Below are 21675 nucleotides of genomic sequence, written 5' to 3'. Positions count from 1 at the left end.
TCTGCTGTTCAGTCCCCTTCTGCAGGGACAGTCAATTTAATTATGGAGGTCTGGACTGGAATTTTTGGCAGTTATCGCTGTCAGTGATAATGATAAATTATCTCTCTATTGACTTAAGCTATCCATTTGTGTCCCGCCTCGGCAATTATGTTTTATGCTGGCAAGTGATTGCTAGGGTGCTTACTCACAAACACACTGATTGTTCTTCTGTGCAGCACAAAAATAAGCTGGAAACAGAACTGCTTGGTATTGGTAGGACATTGCTACTTGAAGTAGCATGCAGTTGTAGGAAAGATCAGCATGGAAAACCAGGATCCTGAATTCCGATTTCAGCCTGATCTCGACTTGCTGGGTGCTATTAGGTGAGTTACTTGACCCTTTAGTGCTTATCACTCTGTAAACCATGAATCACACATCTCGTGTACAAGGATGTTTGTTAAGATTTAAAGAACATACTTATGTGAACATTCCCGGTGCCATGTTACGTTGGTGATAAGGTTTATGTTTTGCATAATTGATCACCTTATGATCTTCAATGTTTTTAACTGATGTATTGATTTTCGTTTCTAACAGATACAGACAAAAGTATGTCCTTGGCATTTAGCATTCCAGTTAAATGCTATATCACACCCACATTTTTCAATGCAATAATATTAAAAAAACCCCAAAAAACCCCAACCAAACACCATCCCCCCGAACCTCAAAAGAAAAGTGAGCTGTCCAGCCAAATGACAATTAAATTGGTATGTTTTTTCTTCTGAAAGGCCATATTCTTAACTGGCCTCTACCATCCTGAGTGCACGTGAAGAAAAAAAAAATCGTGGTGTAGTTGCTTGGCTGGGCTCCGAGAGAGCTTTGTGTTGGTGATGCAATGACCAAAGTTCAGCGCAGGGGTTTTATGGCGCAACCAGTGTGAGTGAGGTCAGGTTCAGGTTATGGTTTTGGTCTCCCGCTGTGTTTGTTTTCCCCCCCCCCCACAGAAAGAGAATGTGTTGAGAAGTGCTACAGCTATTTTCTCCTGCCCACACCCCTTGCTTCTAGGCTCCTCTCCTTTCTACCTGAACTCTTCTGTGGGATTGACAGTTTTTCCCCATTTTGCTTTTTTGTTGCTGTTACGTATTACAGTTCCCCCCAAGTTTGTGAAATATCACTTGCTCATTTTCACTTTCTTCTAGAGGTTGCTTCCCAGATCCTCTTAATTTGGTTTGAGAAGTTAGAATTACGTGTAACCATCAGGTAAAACAACAGTCTTGAATGGATGAAAATGACAGCCTGCTGCTTAGAAGGTCAGTTGTTAGCTGTAATTAAAAGTTGTGTCACAACACTACAATATTTTACAAGGTGTGGAACTTGAACGGGCAGCAGAGAAACATATAACGTCCTCCATTATAATGTTGCCAATGGCTGCAGGTGTGTGGTGACATAGAACAAAAAGTAAGAATTTTTGTCAAAGAACATCTTTTTTGCACTATTCCTGCCACCAGTTCTGCAAGTATATATATTTATTTTTTTATAGCTACCACCAGTCAAGGAGATAGATATGAATGCTAGCCAAACATGATTCAGATGAGAAGTCTAAAAAGAGAGAAGACAAACAACATGTCTGTAATATTTGCTGGGTCTCCAGTAATGGCTTACGTAAAAGAAAGTTGTTTATCAGTTATTCATCAGAGAATTTATGTATCAGTAGAAACAGAGAGGAGTGCTAGATGTAACTACTGAAATCAAAAGGGGAGTTATGTTCATATATATACCAAACTTCAGGCAGATCTATGTAACATTAAGACTCCCACCCACCTTTACCGCTTTTTGACACACATCCTGTATTCCATTAACCACATAACTCACCGCTCGCTGCACTCTTCATTTGTTGTAGCCTCTCAGTTAAATGCACTATTTCTGTATAAAGTGCATCATTAATGAATTTTATTGATAGTTTGCTACCAAACAGCCTAGAGCGGGAGCTGGGGTGACTCAGAGTACGAAAAGCTGTGCAGCGTGCAACTCCCTGTGCATGAATTTGCAGAGATAACGAGCCTGCTTCTGATCGTCTGGGTTTAGCTCCACTGATTTCATGCTTTCCACTGGTGCAGATCAGATCCGTGCTGATGTCTCTGATGCCACTCAGGTTAGGCTGTGGTGACGGGTGCTGCGAGTTAGTCATGGCCTTATTCCTTCTGAACTCTCTGACTGTCTAGGACTGATCCTGGGCGTGAGGAAGAAGACGTTTACCAGCGTGGTTAGAAGCTGCCCTGCCTCCATATGCTCCCTTCTTGGTGTGTGGTTTGCAGGAAGGCGTCCCTCGCCAGAGCTGCTTGCGTGGTGTCGCTCCTGGCCACTGCAGCCGCGGAGCTGCGCGATGCTTTTGCCTGGTGTATGCAGCGGTGACAAAAAGTGGAGAGAGAGGGAGAAATCCCCTCATGGTGGTGGAAAGAGCTGTTGCTTGACTTTTGTAAGTTTTTAATGTATCTTTAATGTTTTCTAAAGATAATCTGATTACATAATCTGGGAAAAATATCAACTGTATGTCTAAAACTTAAAAAATATATTCAAGAATATTGCTGAAGTGTCCAGAATCCTGTGTGCTCAGATATGGGCAGGAAGGTAAAAAAAGACTTTTTTGGTAATTACTGACGTGAAAGAAACCCACAGCTCGATTTGCAAGTGTAATTCAGAGTCCACAAAAAGCTGTATTATCACTCTTTCTTGTTACTGGCAGAAATTTCAAAATAAAATATCACCAGGAATGCGTATGGGTACTATGTTATGAATAATGTAATGAGATATAAATGGGAATCGTTGATTAAACTGGTTAATCTTATAATCTATGGAACACTGTAATTTGGACCGTCACTTTCAGTCTCTTAACTGACAGCAGAGAAGACACAGTTAAACATGTGGTATGTGTGCTTCTGATTTCTTCCCTGCATATCTTTATCTCTCGTTGCTTTAAAGTAATTTGGTATTTTACATAAGTGCATTCAAAAGCAGCAAAATGCAGAGAAGTCATTTGTTGTTTTATTGGCGTAAGTTAGTTACCTTAAAAGCTGGCGCTACCTTTTGGAACGCTGAGATCTCTTTCCTGGGATAGTTGGTACAAAATGGAAGTCGTACTTGGCTGAGACCCGATGCTTTGTTAGTGTGAGGGGCTGGTCTCCTCCCTGGAAGGTCCTGGCCAGCGCTGGAGTGGAGCACCCAGGGTCTGTCCTGCTGCTGCAGTTTCTTGGGCTCAGAGTGTGGCCCTCTCCACCATTTCTGAAACCGCTTCCCTGTAGGTCCTTGGAGTTCTGTCACTGGCTGCCAGACCCGTAAGGCCCCTCCGGCCTCTCTTACATCAGTGGTGAACTGCACTTGTTTTTTTTTCTTCTCTCTTACTTTTTCAGAGAATCCCAAGGGTCCCGTTTGGTGGCTCGGTGGGAGAGCGGAGGGCGGGAGAAAGCTTGCAAGGTCACCTCCGTTTGGAAGCAGGTCCCTTGGCCCTCAGCCATCTGCTCAGCAGCTGGCTTTCAGACGGCAAGAGAAGGTTTTGTTGATGTGACCCAGGGGAACGGCCCGCTTAGCGTGCGAAGGCTCTGCAGAGTCCTCCTCGTTGGGCAGTGATGAGAAAAGCTGCTCCCTCGCAGGGAAGGCCTTCTGTTTCTACCTCGGTGCGTGTCTGTTCTCCCATTATCGCGGACTTCAGCGCTGTGTTTGCTTTTGCCTGCTTTGAGATAGGTGCGGTATATAAGCACTGGTGTGCTGGGGTAGGGTGTGATCCTGCTCTGCCGGAGTCTGAGAGGTGGAAGCAGAGAGTTCACTGACTGAGGTCCCTGGGGGTGTGAGGGGTGGGTCTGCCGCTGCCTGTGCAACACCAAGTAGTGATCACGTACCAGTTTTTAGGCAACCTTACTAGCAAGGTCTAAAGTAATCCTATTTCTGTGGCTTGAAGAGTTACTGCTGCGCAGCTGAGTCACTGTAACCTGCTGGGTGCTCACTCACAGCCTTCCCTCACTGCCAAAAATGCTTTAGCACAGACTGTCTTTAAGCTAAGTCTTTCTTTTTCACGGTCACGAGTGAGGACTGGGTATGGTTGTCACGCAGGTGATGAGCAGTAATACATGAACCTGTAGGGACTTGAATGCCTTTGGTTATACTTGTAACACATTGTTTCAAGAATCTCTTTTCAGGAAGAGAACTTTTTCGATTTCTTAACGATTTGGGGTCGAATTTATCCCAATGGAGGGATAATCAGTACAGGGTTAATCAATAGTGCTAAATTTAAGAAGGCGAGAAGAAGTAATTTTTAAGGAATAACCGAGGAACATTTTTCTGTTTTATATAAATAATAGATACATTTTTTCACAGAAAGGCTTAGTGTTCAGCAGAAAAAGAGGTGAATGGTAAAATTTAGTGGGTAAGGTATTTAGTGGAACAGGGAGATTTCTCTCTTTTCAGGTGTTCGTAGTGTTTAGGTTAATCAGTAAATCCGGTAAAATCCTACTTTTTCCGTAGGTAAAGAGTCTGTATTAAACTCGAAGCCTCTGGGAAGAGGAAGGAGGTTTTGTGCGGGTGTTTGAACGAGGTACGTGGACTGAGGTAAGCAGAAGAAAAAGGCCGGGACTGCTACAGCCACCCACGCAGCAGTACTGATCTCTCTTTGAGTTGTGATTATCAACTGGGATTTGACTACTTCCAAAATAAAAGCATTAAAATACAAGAACATCAATTAGAAAATGCTGACAATTAGTTGGTAGAGGGAGGTGAGGAGGAAAAAGAGAAGGGAGGAAGAGATGCCAGTGTGGATGAGGCGTCAGTGGAAGAGATCAGGGGAATGTCCCAGAGAAGCAGCCTGCAGAAGTGAGTTGGTGTTTGAACACGCAGGGAATGAGGCAAGGAGGGAACAGGGCGGTTTGGTTCCATGAGGTACGGCTGTGGGATGAACAACTGTTAGATGGAACATACAAAGGCATTTGGAAAATCAGTGCTGTGTGTAGGCTAGGTTTTGAGGGGTGGATTGAAATGATTGTATAAAAATTTTAGTTTCTTTAAAAATGAAGAGTGTAATTTTAGTGGTGTATTTGAGGACAAGGTGAAAAGTCGCAAGTTTGGAAATGACAAATGCTTGCCAGAGGTACAGACGTGACCTTTTCTGGTTGTGCTCTTGTACTTGGAGTATTTATGTGACCACGTGCTCTTTTTCAGTTAGAATAATATCCTTCTGTCAGTATCTTACCCCTTCTGCGCTGTGCTCCAGTGGTTCTTCAGGTGGATCTTCAGATGACGGAGGAAAAACCCCAAATGTTACCGAGGTGTAAAGGGAAGTTAGTTCAGATATTTAGTATCTAGTTTTTACTTTTGTATTTCACAGCGTGGTAGCAAAAGTGTGGCAGATTTCTCTTGGAAAATTAGGATGCATTCCAGCAGAAACTGATGCAGCGATTCAGCTTTTTCCTAAATAAAAAGCTTCCACTATTCACCATAGCTGAGTATTTAGAGCTTGCAGGATCAGGGTCTAACAAGCCACACATACTTCTTACTGGTGGGTTTTTTTTTTCCCTCCCCTCCAGGAAAATAAAAGTCTCCATGTGTCCATGTTAAAATGATTGGAAATTGAACTTAGATGGATCTAGCATGTGATTACTTTACTTAGACAGGATTTTCTTTATAGATGAATTGGACTGAGTCTTTTTTTTCTCCCAAACCAGATGGTAAGTGATTCAGTACTTTTAGCAGTAGAGAAATGATCTGTTTTCTTTCCTCAGTAGTTGGTGTGAATGTACTTTTCTTCATCTATTTACATATTATGTAAACACATTGTACCAGCATTTATGTACGTAGTTTACAGACCTAATCCTGCAGAGAGCCCTGTATAGGCAAGGCCTTGCACATGGAAGGAGCTGACATTGCTTGCAGAGAGCTGTTGTCGTGGAACTCATGGCAGGGTTATAACTCTATTTGTATTTTTGTGTATACCCTTAAATCTGTGACACTGTACGAAGATGCCAGCAGTTGAGTAACTTTACGCACTTTACTTTTCTGCACCTAACAAAGTCTCTGAGGATGCCCTTGATCTCTTCCGCTGTCTTCCTACGATAGGCTGCAGTCCCTGTGACTTCTGAGTTAAAGCTCAAAGCTTTATCCTTATTATAGAGTGCTGGGGGCGAGTTCTTCCCAGTGTGCAGGGGGAGCGAGGGCCTCATTTGCATGACCTCTTGGACTTGTGCTGATGCTACTAGGGGCGCTTTGGAAGGGATTCGAGCAATGGTGAGAAATAATTGGGAGAGTATTAAAAAAAATTTATTTCACATGCGTACCTGATTTCTCAAGGCTGTCTGCATCTGTGTTTGTGTATGTACAGTGTTAAAACTGAATGCTAAATGCAGTGTGGTTCCTTGTTTTGTGCTAAATAAAACACACATGTAAACCATATATGTGCTGTGTCAGCATATGGGTATTTGAGGCAGAACGGAAGGATCTGAAGCTGATAGTAGACTACATGCTAAAGGAAGTAGTATGTTACAGTGTCTAGCCACTCATTCCTTATACAAGAAGGCACGAGCAAGGTTGCCCAGGTGGCCTTACGGTTGTTCTTTCCAAGCGTTTGTGAGCTGTTTTGTAAATTTGACCCGCTTTTACTCTAGCTTTGTCTGAGCATTAAAACGTTGAATGCATAGAGTCATACTGCTGCCCTACTGAGATGATAATACTCCACTTCAAAAATGGTGGCTAGTTTATCTGTTTACAAATCTGGCTGTACACAATTCAAATGGGATTATCTGATTCTCTCCTTGGTTCTCACCTCATCTACACGCGCTTCAGCTGAGGCACTGGGGGTTCACGCACAGAAGAGCTGGCCCCTTGCCTTGTTTTCCAGGTTTACCAGAGAGTTGAAACTCAGTTCTTAGCATCTCCCACTTGAAAAATGTGGCAATCTTCTTCTTCTGTGAATTCTAGTAGGGAAAAAAAGATACATAAATTAGCATCAGAAATACTGTGCTGTGACACGTCAAGTTTTTACCCTTGATTAAATTATTCAGTGGAAGGATGGCAGAAGAGGGACCTTGAAACAGGCACTGTTTTTATTTGACGTGGATTGGTAGGCAAGCTGGGGTGATTCACTGTTCCTCGTATTTGTGTAAGAAATTACTTTTCCCTTAATGCAAGGGGAAGGTTCGGGCGAGTTTGCCTCTCAGGCTGTTGATGTGGTCACACGAGGTGGCAGAAAGCTGTGTCGGCAGAAGGACACGTAGTGCTGCGGGATGCTGCGTGTGAATCCGTCTGAGGTCAGACGGCCTGCTGGGAGGAACAAGAGCTTCTTCGACCAGTGCACTCTGTGTGTTACCTTGTCATGGTTGCAGAGTCACATTTTTTGTAACTGGGAATTGTTTTATTACATTACCAGGCAGAAAGAAAAGCACAAAGCAATGGTTATAAACTTCTGAACGCTATGTCTGTGGAAGAGTAGAGTAATAACTCCTAACCCACCTGTGGTGGGCATGTAGGGACAGTGGGATTAGGATTTCTGCTCTCAGACTGTTGCTGTGCATGCTCTTGTGTGTGTTGTGGTTGCCTCCCGACTGACAGCAGAGTGCTTGCTTCCCAGTGTCCCCTGGCAGCCGGCTGCCGGTCCCTCGCTCTCCCGGTGCTGCCCGGAGAATGGCACCGTGCCGGGGAGCATGGCATTGGCTGTGACATGTACAGCAGATGAAGAGAGTCCAGGAGAAGTTAAACCAGGTGATCGGTCGGTCAGGGAGAACAAGCAACATCTGCCTTCAGTGCGGAGGGCTCTGAAAAAAACCAGCGTTGGAGACCCCTTATCTGTTACCTCCTGTGAGCCCCAGGGAGTAAATACTGCAGAGACAGCGTGGCTCAGAGCTTTGAGGACTAAATAATTTCTGGGAGCTCTGGGTTGCTTAGGACGTAAGCATGCATTTACAAGCACTGGAAGTACCGAAGAGAGTTTCTTCTGGTTTCAGTAATAATAGAGCACATTGTGTACAGTTTGTTTGCTTGATTGGTTCATTTTATTGTGTGTAAATACACTGTAGAAACAATTTTGTCTTCTGTTCACTGTTACTCAGCTGGCGCACGTATTGTAAATCCAGCGAATGAAGAGGAATAAGTAACCTGCTCTGGTCTATCTGTGAAATGAGATCCATTTAAAATAAACGCCCGTGAGGGATACGGTGGGGCTGCAGAGGAGCTGTGAGGATGGTGAGCAGAGGAGGCAGTCCGTGCAGGAGAACAGAAAGCTCCAGGCCACATGTGCCACAGGCACAGCAACTCACTGGTGATGTGAGTTGCCTCGGTGAGAAGGGAGTTCTGCTCTCCCATGTGTGGTACGGAACTCGGGCTCCACTGGTCTTAGTGGGAATGGAGTGGTTTTGCACTAGGGCAAATGAGAGCAGAATCTGGCCAGCTGTTAATAGCTTTTTGTATTTGGGGCTGAAATAAATGGGCTGTGTATGCAAATAATTGTGCAAGCATGACTCCTGAGTGACTTATAAAAGGCGAATTCAATATTTAGTTGTTGGAAATACAAACTGTTTGGCACAAATCTCCTGGTTTGGCTGAGCTGCGCTTGACCTGTGACAGAGAGAGCAAAGGTGATTTGAAGTCCTGGGATCCAAGGGGCCAGTCTGTGATGTAACTCAAGGCAGAGCCAGCGCATTGGCTGCTTTGTAATTACAGATGCTTACTTTGTGTATAAAAGCAGTTGATTCAACATCTTTTATTTCCATTATCTCACCTCAATCTTTATGTGTGAATCTGAGCTATTGTACTTTAAGGGCATGGCATATAACAAGAATAAAAAAAAAAAAAGTTTTGATAACAAGAAGTTTGTTGTTTTTATATGAAGATGTTCTGACACAACAAAATGATATAATTGGTTAAATCTATGCAGAATCTGAAAACTTTGTGGGAAGCCTAAAAAGTTGAAAAATAACCTTTTTTTCTGCTCTGTGCCCTGCATTGTTTGCAGTATTTTGACCCATGCCTCAGAACAAGGATAGTTTAGCTCTTAGAGTATAAAAGAGACCACCAGAAGCAATCACATTGCTGTAGCTTAACCCACTGCCACTCCTCAGCTGCGCTTAAGGAACCAGCTGAACTTCAGGAACTCTGCTCTCGTGTCCTGTGGTGAAATGATACCTGTTGGCTTAAGCCATCTTCATGTTGTTAAATTCTTAAAACTGTGGCAGTCTCACCACAAGCTATCAGCTGTCCTTATGCCTAGAGATGCGGTCATCCCATTCAGACTCCTGAAAGCAGAGAATGGCTTTCCTGAGGCCAGGATTTAAAAATGCTTTCACCTTTCAAAGAGCCTCCAGAATTTGACAAAGTAAATTTTACTTATGCAAGCTCTTTTTTTTTTTTTTCTTTCCCCCTTCTATCTTGTAAAAGTGACAGTACAAGTGTGGATGGTGTGGAGAGACACCAGGTTTTGCTGGGACATAAGTGTGAGCCCAGAGCTGATGGACTGTGTTTGAAAATACTTCCTGGCAGAAGTTGTACTGGCTGAGAATCGGAAGCTCACATCCAGTTGACATCACTGGAAGATGCACACACAAAGTGAAAGTGTTATGTGGCCTTTAAGCTTCTGTTCCTGTGGTACATGAGGTTTTATACTACATAGAAGAATTGAACCATTCACTTTTCTGGGTAATTGAGATAAAATGGGTATCTGTGATCTATTCCAGTCTACTCTGTCTGGGGTATGCCTCCATGACTTTAAAGAAGTGGCTCGTATGCACAACAAGGAGGCTTTTTGGATGGAAACACTGTAACGCAGGACTCATTAACTGATGATACTTGATAACTTTGAAAGAGATGAGTACACAGTTGCTGCTCATCTAGATCATAGAAATAACTCGAGGGAAAATGTTCACCAAGGTGAAATGTTCTCTAAAATGCTTGCCTAACAGGTTACTTACGTTTGTTTACTCCAAAAGCAGTATCTCTTTCTCTAAGCCAAACAGAAAATTAGATTGTGTTCTTATTTAAGTATATGAGGAGTAACTGTGAAAATTGGTTGGGTTACATTGCTGGTAAGCAAGTGTCACCAGTGGACAGTCATGCCCAGTGATTTTTTGGTGTGTTTGGCCAAAGGAAAGGGTATTTCCATCTTCTGTTGCTGAGTTCTCCTATGATCTTGGTCCAGTATACAGAAACACTGAAACTGTGTCAAGAATATGGCCTCTCTTGTGCCCTGCCACACAGAAAAGTCACGCAGTCAGGTTCCCCGTTTGTTTGTGTGCATCTCCTCCCTGTGAACACGTGTCCTTTCAGATGCAGGCTCTCTGGGACAGGAGCTGTCTGTGGCTGTGCCCGAGCCTGCGGGCACTGCTGGAGTAGAGAGCACCGCTTTCCTTCCGCTCTGCCGTTTGGGTGTGACTGGGGGCTGAGCTGGAAGGCTGGTGGGTGGCTGGCTTGCTTTGCTAGGTGAACCCCGTGAAGCAGATGGATTGCATGAGGAGTCCTGCGTCGCTCTGGCTGGTGCAAAGCGTGGCTGGATACGTCAGAAATCCCAGAGCTGCTCAACTCAAAGCCCTGTCTACACATCTACAGCACCAGTCTCCAGGGAACGGAGGTTACTAGATTGGAGGATATGAGTTTCATTAAAAGGCCGGTCCCTGGGGGTTTAGGAGTGATAAGCAGAATAAATACTTGCAACTTGCTTGCATCTTACATGGCATGGGACTTGTTCTTCCTTGCAGATGACTTCTCCAGTGCTGCTTAGACATGTCTGCTGCTCTGTGATTGCTCCTGAAGCCTTGGTTTAATAGTAGCCTCTGGCGTGCTGTGGGCCAGATCCACGTAGCAGCAGGCCCACCAGCCTTCCAGCAGAGAGTTAAAGGACTTTTGGAGAAACTGGGCTATTCAAAAATTTGCCACTCTCTTCTCTGGCATTTCTCTGGATTCGAGGTGGCTCTCGTCTCTGGCACAGCTGGGCAGCAGGCTGGGGGGGAAAGAAGCCTTGGTTTTATTGTCTTTCAGATGCTTAGGACTGCTGATCGTAGGTGCTATAAGTTTTATTATAAAAGACTATAAGTTTTTCAAAGGAGTTTTGTAGATGAGGAAGAAGCATTGCTGTCAGGTGAGCTGGAGGGGTAGTATTTTGACGTCTTGGCACACAAGACAGGCTGAGGAGGAGGAGTAAGGCTGACAGAAGGAAAATCCTGTTAATCTGGGCAATGTCAGCTTGTCATCGTCAGCTTGGTAGTTATGTGGCTGCAAACCTACCTCTGCTTGCTTTGTGAGGGGCAGATCGTTAATGACGAGGCATGGCAGAGGCAGCATGCTTAGGGCTTTGAGGTGCTGACAGGCTGATGCTGCCCAGAATAACTGCAGAAAGCATGGTCCTGTCCAACATGAGGTACAGTTTTAAGAACTGAAAAAACCTGTTATCCAGCATGTCACCCTTGAAGACCACATGTGGCATACATGCTGAAAGCTAAAACCCCCTCATTTTCTGCCTCCCCAGCAGCTGCGTTCAGCTTCTGCTTAGTGTGAGCCACGAGGCGAGACTCAGCGTAGCACAGGGATCGGAAGAGCCTTGGGGTTCCCTAGGCCAGCTAAGTGTGCAGCAGCCCTGTGCCTTTTGACCTGAGAAGCACTGGGGTAACTGCTGGGCAGGGCAAAGAGGTGGAGCAGGCATACTGCGAAGGTGTATAGATCCCTGGCAAGACCGAGAGCCCGTTTTGGGATGTGGAGGCAATGTTGTCTGTCAGAGGGTGTGGGACTGAGTTAGGTAAGAGAATGTGAGGGCACGCTCGCTATGTGGCTGCTGAGCAAGGAGCCAGAAAGGATTTTACCGTTTGTGGATTGAGTGATGGAGCAAGGAGCGATGGATCGGTTGAAGAAGAATCTGTTTGCGCTGTGGGGTAATTGTACAGTAACCCAGAGCTTGCAATTTAACCCAGACCAGGTTGGAAATGTTCTGGTATTCTTCAGTAGTGCTTACAAGCATGTGATAGTCACTGTGCTGCGCACCTGACTCGTTGCCCAGAGCACTGACAATTTGCCCCCTCTTATTTGTCATACACACCTGCAGATTTAATACTTCTCTTTTGGAGAATACAGCACTTTCCTGTCCTGTGAAACAATGCTTCTCTTCTGCCATTCTCATGGAGATGTGATGCGATGGTATCACTTCCTAGCGAGGGGCTGGTGAATCACTTTGTTGGTGTTCATGAATCACTTCGTTGCTACCCGTTTCTGCACTGGTCCTAATATAATTTCCAAAACCAAAAATCATCATTTCAGAGACCTTTTACTTTTTGTTAAAGAGACAATACTGGAATTGTCTCATGGCATAATGTACTGAACCCAAGCTCCTAGCGTGCTGCAGAAGAACTCTCCCAAATCTGTTTGTGTAGCTGACGGTATTGCCTCCTGTCCAGTCGATCCCTCCCCAGCAGTGGAGAGCTTGCGCACAGCTAGGTGGGGAGAAGGAGCGTACGTGTTTGTCTCACAGTCTGTGCTGGGTAGTCCCATAACATAGCTTAAAGTTTAAAGCTCTGCTGTGGGTCTGATAACCTCTTGCACGGGAGCAGAAGCGCTCTGAGCTGTCATGGCTAGGTGTGCAAAGGCTCTTCTGCTAGTTGAGAGCCGCTAATATTTTATTGCCTGCCTAGGAGGTGTACCTGGTTGTTCGTCTCCATTGGCTTTGCACCGCAAGTGGTGTAAAGCAGGCAGGAAGCGGGAGTACGTAGGTCCCTCAGAATTCCCTTGTCCAAGGGCAGAACAGATGGCAGGCTGTGTGGTTGTATCAAGGCAATGTCAAAGGTCTTTGACATGCATCTTCTTAAGCATTGGCACATGGCTTTTTCCTGGGGAAAAAGGAGTTGCACATGGCATGAATACAATCTTGTGAGGATAAAGGCACTTGTGGTTTATTCCTGAAGTCATCTTTGTGATAGCACTAATCTTCTGGCAACCGTGGTGTCAGGGGATTGCACGAGGAGCACAGAGGTGCCTTTGCATGTTACCTTGTTTGATGGGCGAGGTGTCCCTCCGTCATAAAGATCCAACCTGTTTCTCCGACCAAGCACAGCACGCGCTCCAGCAAGCCCACTGCTGCCCTCAGAGGGCATTTCCCCATCATTTTGTCTTGACCCTTAACGCCTTTCCCTTTCTCTGCAATGCATTGCATGTTGCCAGCTGGTGTTTGTAACATGTTCAGTAGATCTTTAAAATGAAACCTCTCTGGAGGAGGTCAGCGTGCCGTGCGGGACATGGCCCGCCTGTGGGCAGCATCTGACAGATTCCTGTCGCTGTTACCCAACAGGCTTGTCAGAAATGACAGCACCTGCCTGTGGACTGCACGAACACGGCGATACCAGCCAAAATGGGAAGCGTTAACGGTGTTGTTTGCCCCATGTGTTCCTATTCGTAGTCCCTCCCTGCTATGAGAGGCGCAGTGTACATGTGTGGATGGATAGCTGCGTGTGTCAGGATAGTGATACCAGATACCATTCAGTTTGGAGCAGCCAAGGTGCAGTTATTGTAAAAGAAAAGCAGCACAGAAGATTGCTTAAAAGTTATTCAGTTGTCAGTGACTTTTCTACACATAGGCAGGTAAGGAGGTAGCCTGTCTAAAAGATTTCTCATTCCAGAATTAGTGCCAAGGATCAGATCTTCCTGATCTGTCGCTGGGAAGCTGTGTTCTCACATTTATGGTGTGCCTACATGCTGGAGATTTTTCTATTTCATGTAGTTTTTATGATGGATGAAATCACTTGAAATCTGTTTTTTATATCGAAAGGTTATTTGACTGTTTCTGCCTATGTTGCAGCCATTAGTGTGTTTTGTGGATGTTATTAGCACTCCGTAGCAGAACGCTGGTTTATGCCCAACAGGGAATCTCAAAATAGCCACTGCTTCACCCTCTCTCTAAGCTTGTCTGCAGTCCAAGCCGCTTAGTTTTCCATGTGGTCCACTGTCAGCCTCCTATTGTAAATTATCTGCCCTTGTAACCCGCAGTCTGATTTTTCTTACTCTGTTCAGTGGAACTACTGACCATTGAGTTTAACAAATCAAGTTGGCATTAAGAGAATACCTGTGAGATTTTCCTAGTTGCATGATTTGTACTTATTTCATAAGTTTTATAAGGCTGTTTGGTTCCCTGCTGCCCTGATCTCAAATGCGTGACCTTGGAAATCGGTTGATTTGAACGTAACTTTTTATTTCATTTACAGTCCCTGGAGGACTCTAATTGTGGCGTTGCCTTGTGACTGTGCTGAATTAAGAGTCAGAGTCCAGCTGAAATTCCCAGACCAAAGGATACGATGAGTACTAGTACTCTTGGTGCCTTTTTTATGCTGCTTTTTTTCCTAAACAATATCTTTTGGCTTTGTATATGGTCAGTCTTTTGGGGAAAAAAAATTATTTCTTAGGTACCTATTAAAATTTAAGAAAATAGTGGGCCCTCTTCCCCCTTACATGCACACCTCCTTCTTCCATATCCTTTAGTGTTGTAAACTGATCATCTCTTTCCATTGTTATGGGAAAACCTTTAAATAGCACACCATTTCATAGACAAAGGGAGGAAAAATCCAACAACTTTGTACTCTGCCTGTAGGAGCTCTCAGTCTGACAAAATTAACAAATATGAAATGTAGGCCAACCGCCAAGGAGAAGAAGGGAGCGAAGTTACAGGTGCTAACTAAATACAGGATGAGATTGTTCGAAGAGGCTGGAGAAAAGACAGAGGATACTTGGCAAGAGAGACCCAATGACATGGGTCAGCTTTACTCCCATTGAATCGGAGTGTTATCCCAGATTTATGGAGATATGACATCCAAAGCCCTCCCAGGGAGAGAGATCTTAGCCCAGAGGGCAGTGTGGGGTAAGGCTCAAAGCATGGAGAAGAAAAGGAGACACACAAGAGCAGAAGGAATAAGAAAAGTAGAGGAAGTGAGAGAGTGAGTAGGGAGGAAGAAAAGCAGAGGAGTTGGGAGCAGTGTGGGATAGGACTGTGTAAATGGGAACTGCAGTCTTGAGCAAAGTCAAAGGGAGTTTTCCCCAAAATATCAGTGGTCTCACTTGAATTTGAATTTGACCCAGAAGTAGAGAGAATTACAGCAGTTGTGCTGTGTGTTAGGTCTGCATTTGGAATTTCGAGCTTTGTTTTGCCTCTGGAGTCCTCAGTCTTGCACAGTGCCATTGCAGCAGTGGTGGTCAGCATGGGTTTTCGCGAGAGCGAGTTCCTACCCTTGGGCAGCTGCACCGGTTGTGCATTTTTGGTAAAGGCTGTCCGCAGAGTGGAGGTTAGCTGGTGGAACTAACAACAGGAGCTTTTCAGAAAGCAACGCTGAATTTGCCATAGGCACAACCCGGTAGTATTTTCCCCAGTCGAGCACTGGGACTGTGTGTGGAGAGCTCTGCTGAAATCTGGGGCAGCCGAAGGGCAGCTGTGCTATTCGGGTGCTTGCATGTCTGCTGGAGAAGGTGGAGGCATACCTGTGCAACATGGGGAAATACTGGTGCATGCTGAAACTTCCACAAGAGCTCTGATTAGAAGATGCAGATGTGATGCTTTAAAAAAGGTAATTTACTGACAGAAGAAAAACTAGTAAGAAGTGGAGCAATTAGCTTATCTTTCACCTTTCTAGATACTTTAACAGCTAAAGATTTAAAATTAATCTAGAACAAGTTGGAACATTAATTTGAGGCTGTTAGAGTGTTCCTGATCAATTTATGGTACTCTTCTGGAGGAAGAGTGTCTTCAACTTAGCCTAACCGTCACTTTGTTATTGTTACTGGCCAAATTAGTTGCTGTCTTTGTCGGAGATCACAAACCCTCCACAAATCTGATTGTATTTACTTATGTGTTTTCATTTCTTGAAAAGTGAAGATGTATAAAAAAATAAAGGAACTTTGGTGGCAGTTTTTTGGAGTGAGGAATCAGAACTGTATTTTCAGCACCTCTTAGTAATGTACGTGAATCTGTAGAACATATCTGAAATTTTATATGTATTTTAAGGTTTGCTTTTGTTCCACTTGTATCTTTTTCCTGTCTCTTCCCAAACATCATTTCAGAAATGTCAGAGGAACCACAACTGAGCATTTCTCCTGTTCCTACCTGTGCTTTGGGATGCGAAGCAACAACATTAGCACGTAGAGACCTTGTCTTCCTCTCGGATGCATCTGGACGATTTTATTAGGCAGTCCACTGTGCCTGTGATCAGTCTGAGAGCAGCTTATGATGAGCATTGCCAAGATAGGGTACGGGGCTGCTGATCAATTTTGTATCTTTCGGAAGACTTGAAAAATTAGATTCATGAAACATCATTCATAAACCACAGCCTCACCATGAGGACATTAGGGGAGCCACAACTGTGCAAAGTATCTTCACTAGCAATCTTTCACCGTCTGACAAATCTTTTCTTCTTGAAGGTAATTGTGGGTGGTCTTCCTTTGTCTAATTTCTGTAAATTTGGTACATCACTTTCTAGTTATGCAGCTGATACTTGTGTTTATATGAATGACTTTTTAAAAAAGGAAAGATCAGATGTTTGTTGTTTCATTTCAACATAAATCAAACTTTGTACTCACACAGCAATTCTAGTTTAGCCCCAGGAATAGCTTTAGTATTGCTAAGTGTCTGGAGAGTATTGACTACAGAGACATGATTTTAAGCAGGCTATAATAGTTTCTACAGCTGTTAACAGTTCGCAGAAGAAAGGCGGTATTATTCATCAGTGTTTAAAATGTGCATGACTTGCATTGCACAGAAGTCAGATTAGGAGAATGTCAGAATTTTTTTTCTGAAATTCCGCCAGGAAAGTCTTCAATAGCTGGAGAAATTCTTTTCACTGGTGAAATCAACATGCAGCACATTGTGTTATTGTAATTGCTTATAGCTCACCATGAAAGTTGTCTTTGTATGAGTGGATGTACGGCTTGTACTGTTTTGTTTTTATTTATTCTGCATTCTTTATTATAATGTTCTTTCCTTTTTTCCAGACCAGAAAGATTGTTATTGAGCCTTCCACAAAGCTGAAATAATGCTGTGTGTTAAAAAAATGTTAACAATTTGAAGAAGTTATAAAAATTTATAAGTTGACTGAATACTTTGGAAATATCTGCATATTTTAATATAAATAGGTAATGCAAATGTTTGTTCTTTGCATTTAAAGGTGGGTCTCTGTTTTCTAAAGGTCTTGTATATAAATTTGGTTCTTACAATTACATTAGAACAAAACCAGTATTTTTTCAGATTGTATAATAGGAAGAATGTGTTCGCAAAAGACACGGAACATACATGGTTATCTCTCAATGTGATATAGTCATGAAATTTAACATAAATAGTATCAGTTGTTTGAATGACTGCATTAAGATCATTTAGGGGACTGCCTGTTGCAGTCAGCTGAGGTCCTTCCTTTCATTTCTGCCGGTCCTGGGTTGTCTCACAAAGAAGAAAATCATGCTAACTGAGAAATAAGAGGAAATTGTCTATAGATAGTGTGAAGTTCCAGACTGCACTGCTAGAACTTGCACAGAAATTCAGTCACAGAAAATCAAAGACATCAGAGAAGATGAAGGAGTTATTTCAGATTAATTTGGTGTTAGCAATGAGCTTGAGCTTTATTCGTAAATAGAATCATAAAACAGACCAAGAGTGTGCAAAAGAAAGAAAGGAGGAGTAGAACTAGGTGAAAGGGAAGAGGTGAGTGACAGAATACTGGCAGGTGAGCAAGGACCTAAATGATGCCAGACGGTGTTCACAAAGACCAGTCCAGGATGCTAACAGTTGGAATGTTATGATCCACTGGAGGTGCCGGTTGGGTAAATATCTGCAAAGACAGACATCAGGCTGCTTTTTTGGAGGTTTGGAGGGGAGCGATGTGGGTTTTGGGTGGTTGAACAGAGTAGAAAGGGTTTGTTAAGTTTCCCTGAAGGAGAATGAATTTCTGATACTCCAAGGCAATTTCTGCACCAGCAAACACAGCAGCAGCTAGGAGTGGACCTGGAGAGCTGTAACTCCAGTGAGGTCCCCTGGCCTGCATGCTGCGTGCAGCTGGTGTGCTTTCCTGTGCTGCTGGGTTACCTCCTCCAGCTCTGTTTCATCTGAAAGGAATCTGGTCTCCGCACTCGGGGACTGCTCCGCGAGGCACAGCAAAGCGCGGTCAGCAGGGCGATGGAGGGGCTGGCTTGAGAAGCGCACTACTGCTCCAAGCTTGAACACTAATGTGGGACCACCCTGCGGAACCCAAGGGCAGGAGTGGTGACGTGGGACAGGGTTTAGGGAGTACTCGGGATGCACTAGTTTCTGATGCTGGCAGCCTGTGGAGCGGAGAGCAGTGAAAGCCCAAAGGAGCACAGCACCTGAAGGGGTCACCGGGAGTTGTAGCGCAGGGTAAGCCCTCCAGGAAGGAGAAAGGGAGAATGATGGGTGCAAGGCTGTGTAGGTGTGCTTAAAAAAATAAAAAAGAATGCAGTCCCCTTAACACACATCTCAGAAGGAGGATTGTGGGATGGTTTTGTCCAATTAAACGATATTATCCAGTGAGTAATTTCCCTTCAGAAGGGACAAAAATGGCTTTCGGACATATGCAAGGTGTCAGTGATGCTAGCTAAAGCTTTGCAGTGTCCGCCTTCTCTTCAGGATAAAGAACTCTTCAGGAAAGTTGGTACCTATCTTAAGGTTCCTGTAATTTAGTATTTCAGGGCGGATTCCCTCCTGACGTATTGCCCATGAAATTTTGATAGCGCTAGAAGCACTTTGTAACACCAGCTACATTAAGTGTGGAAAACTAATGCACAAGAGTCCCAGGTTTTTGATGCGTGGTTTTTACAGATTTTTTTTTTTCTCAAGACATCCTGGAACATGGTTTGCTGCATTGAAAGGCTTTCCTGGTCATCGTGACCAGTGCTACAAAATAACATTGGTGCTGGCTGGCGGTTTGCTCTGTAGAAAGCTGCTTAGAATTTTCAAAGACTGCTTTCCAAGTGGAATCACTGCGGTAAATGAACCCTTTAAAACTTAGACTCACAAAACTGAATTCAGTTCAGGAAACAGTGTTGATTCTTCAGTCTTTTGTGAGTTACTTCCACTGTAACATTCTCTGAAATCAATCATTTTTGAGTGTTAAAAATGACTGCTTGGTAATGGGGAGGTGTCATGGACTCTGAGGTATTTCCATGTTCCCTGTCAGTGTGCCACTTTGTACTGTGTTTATTCTCACAGAGCCTGTTATATAAAAGTACCATTTTACAGAGCGGAGGCACAGAGAGAATAAACGATATAGATAAGTCTGTGTAAGGAAACCTGTTGCAGAACTGATCTTGGGTTTCCTCAGCTTGCGATGTTTAGCCGCCAGACTAGCTCTCCTCTTCTTCTGCAGCACAGTTACATTCCTTTCTTGCTGCGGCTCTTGGTTGTCCCATCCAGCACAGCCAAAAAGGCTGCTGCAGGTACAGCGACCAGGTGAGTCCGAACGTTACCGGAAAGCTGATAGGAGTATTAGCTTTAGTGGCAGGATTATGCCAAATAACATGATGATTAGCTGAGACAAATGTGTTTAGTACCTAAGTACAGCATGTTTATGCATGCCAGTACTTTGAAAAAAACGAAAGCAAAAAATGTATGGAGAATAGATTCGTGTCAAGAACTGTTATCCTTGCTATAAGCAATGGGCATACACAACAGTCTGGCTTTTGAACTTTGCTAAAATGATTTGCTAATAAGATTTTGGCTTATGAAAGACAATGAAATGCGCAAGCGGAACACAAATGTCTTTACTAGATCTTGTCAGCAGTTGTGAAGATAAATTTTAATAATGTTAGGGTTTTCCAGGCCTCTTTCAAAATGACTGTGTTGCCTCATTAAATACGCTGATTGTTGTACGTCTGTCCAAGGACAGTTGGCCTTAATTGCTTCTGAGCAGCATTTCCTTGGAAGCTCTCAGATAACAAGAGGCAATCCAGAGAAGTCTGAACGAATCCCTACTTAGAAACTGGCCATGTTCAATGTGTACATTACGGAGGTTTTTTTGGTTTCTTTTTTTGTTCCTGGGGAAAGGCAGAAGAGGGCAATAGGTGCAGGATGTGGAGGGGAGAAGCAGTGCCACGACCCCACAGCATTTCTGCATGTTGAGTCATGGAGTGACATTTAAACAATTCTCACTGCACCCAATGTGAAAAGCTATGATGCAGGTCAAATTGCTGGCCGTGCTTAGAGAGCGATGAGGAGGAAAAAGGTCAAGGCACCTTTCTATAGGTAGCTTTTCCTGTCTTACAGATGTTGGGGGAGCTTGCCAGCAAGCCAGATAGGTCTTTAATGACTTTTTTTTTTTTTTCTTTTTTTCTTTCTTTGAGGGAATGAATGTCTCTGGACTTTCCATCTTTAGAGCTGGTGGTTTCCACACCACAGTGATTCAGCCAACATGAACTCTTGACCAGATCCCAGTTTGTTTCCTGGTTTGCTTTTTCTAAAATATTTTACATTTAGCAGGGCATAAAGGCCTCCCTACTACGTGACGGTGTAAGAAGGAAAGCCGTGCTCTTTTTACTGGTTAGCTCTCAAAGAACAGTGCTCTGTGCTGCTCAAAATGTTGCAACTGAAGCAATGGAAAAGGAATCACTGAATTTTGGCCAAAACTAAGACCAGATCCTTACACGCTCCCAGCTTTTTGATTCTGTGTGTTTATGTGGCATTTCCTTTGAGGTTTAATAAGGTTTGATTTTTATTTGAGAAATATGCCCTGCCTGAAACGTTCTAACGTTGAATCAGTGTATTACTGCATAGGAAGCTCATACATTTATTTAGTTGCTAGATAAATAGATTAATATTGGCAATGATTTCAGAGGGTAGTAGATTGTATAATAAACGTGAAGGGCCTTGTTCCTTTGCTTTGGTGGATGTTTTTTGATGACTGAATTCTCTGGGGTGCCCTTTTTAGGGAATATGCTAACAGGGTGGTTATCCCTGTTACCGTGTAAGTGGTAGGCTTAGTAAGGACTTAGAGTAGCTTGGCTCTGGAGTTTTAAACACCGAGGGAGATGCCAGACAGGAAATCTGTAGCCTGGGAAAGCTACAAACAAAAGAAATTATACCCCGAATATTTAAAACATAAAATGTTCTTTCAAAAGTTCATACATTTACATAGATACATTATCCCAAATGATACATCATATGAGTAAACAAAATATTGCTGTAGTGGGTTTGAGACCTAAGGTGGAAACCTGTTACAGTTTACCTCTGTGAAAACACAGCATTACTCCCTTCGCACCCTGTGTCATCTTGCCGTTCAGCAGAGAGAAATACTGGTATGTGCAGGCTTATTTCAGAGGCCCCTTCATGCAGTGACCCCCATTGTCTGCTTTCTTTTTAACGCTACTCTGCTGTATCCCCATAATTTTCTCCCTGTACTCCAGTAATTTGTTGTCTATCTCAGATTCTGCATGGATTGCCTGAGGCTGTGGGCTGAGGTAAGTTACCTTGCGTGGGGCCATCCTTCTTCTCAAGTACCAGTATTTTTTAAGTGGTACAGGGCATCCAAAATGCAGGACATAGATGTATGGGTATGCGAATAACATTACAGCTGATTAACAAATATTCAGCGTTCAGAAACTGCAAAGTGTCTGAACTGTGACTGTCTTTGCAGTGGAGGTTCGGCCTTGTTTTGCATATGTGCCATGAGACAAGGTTTCATAACATGGTCATATAGGGTGTTGTTTTACTTTCTA

This window comes from Opisthocomus hoazin, chromosome 6, assembly GCF_030867145.1.
Source record: "Opisthocomus hoazin isolate bOpiHoa1 chromosome 6, bOpiHoa1.hap1, whole genome shotgun sequence".
Lineage (NCBI taxonomy): Eukaryota > Metazoa > Chordata > Aves > Opisthocomiformes > Opisthocomidae > Opisthocomus > Opisthocomus hoazin.
The sequence above is the reverse complement of the archived record's forward strand: the minus strand, read 5'-3'. Positions refer to the sequence as shown.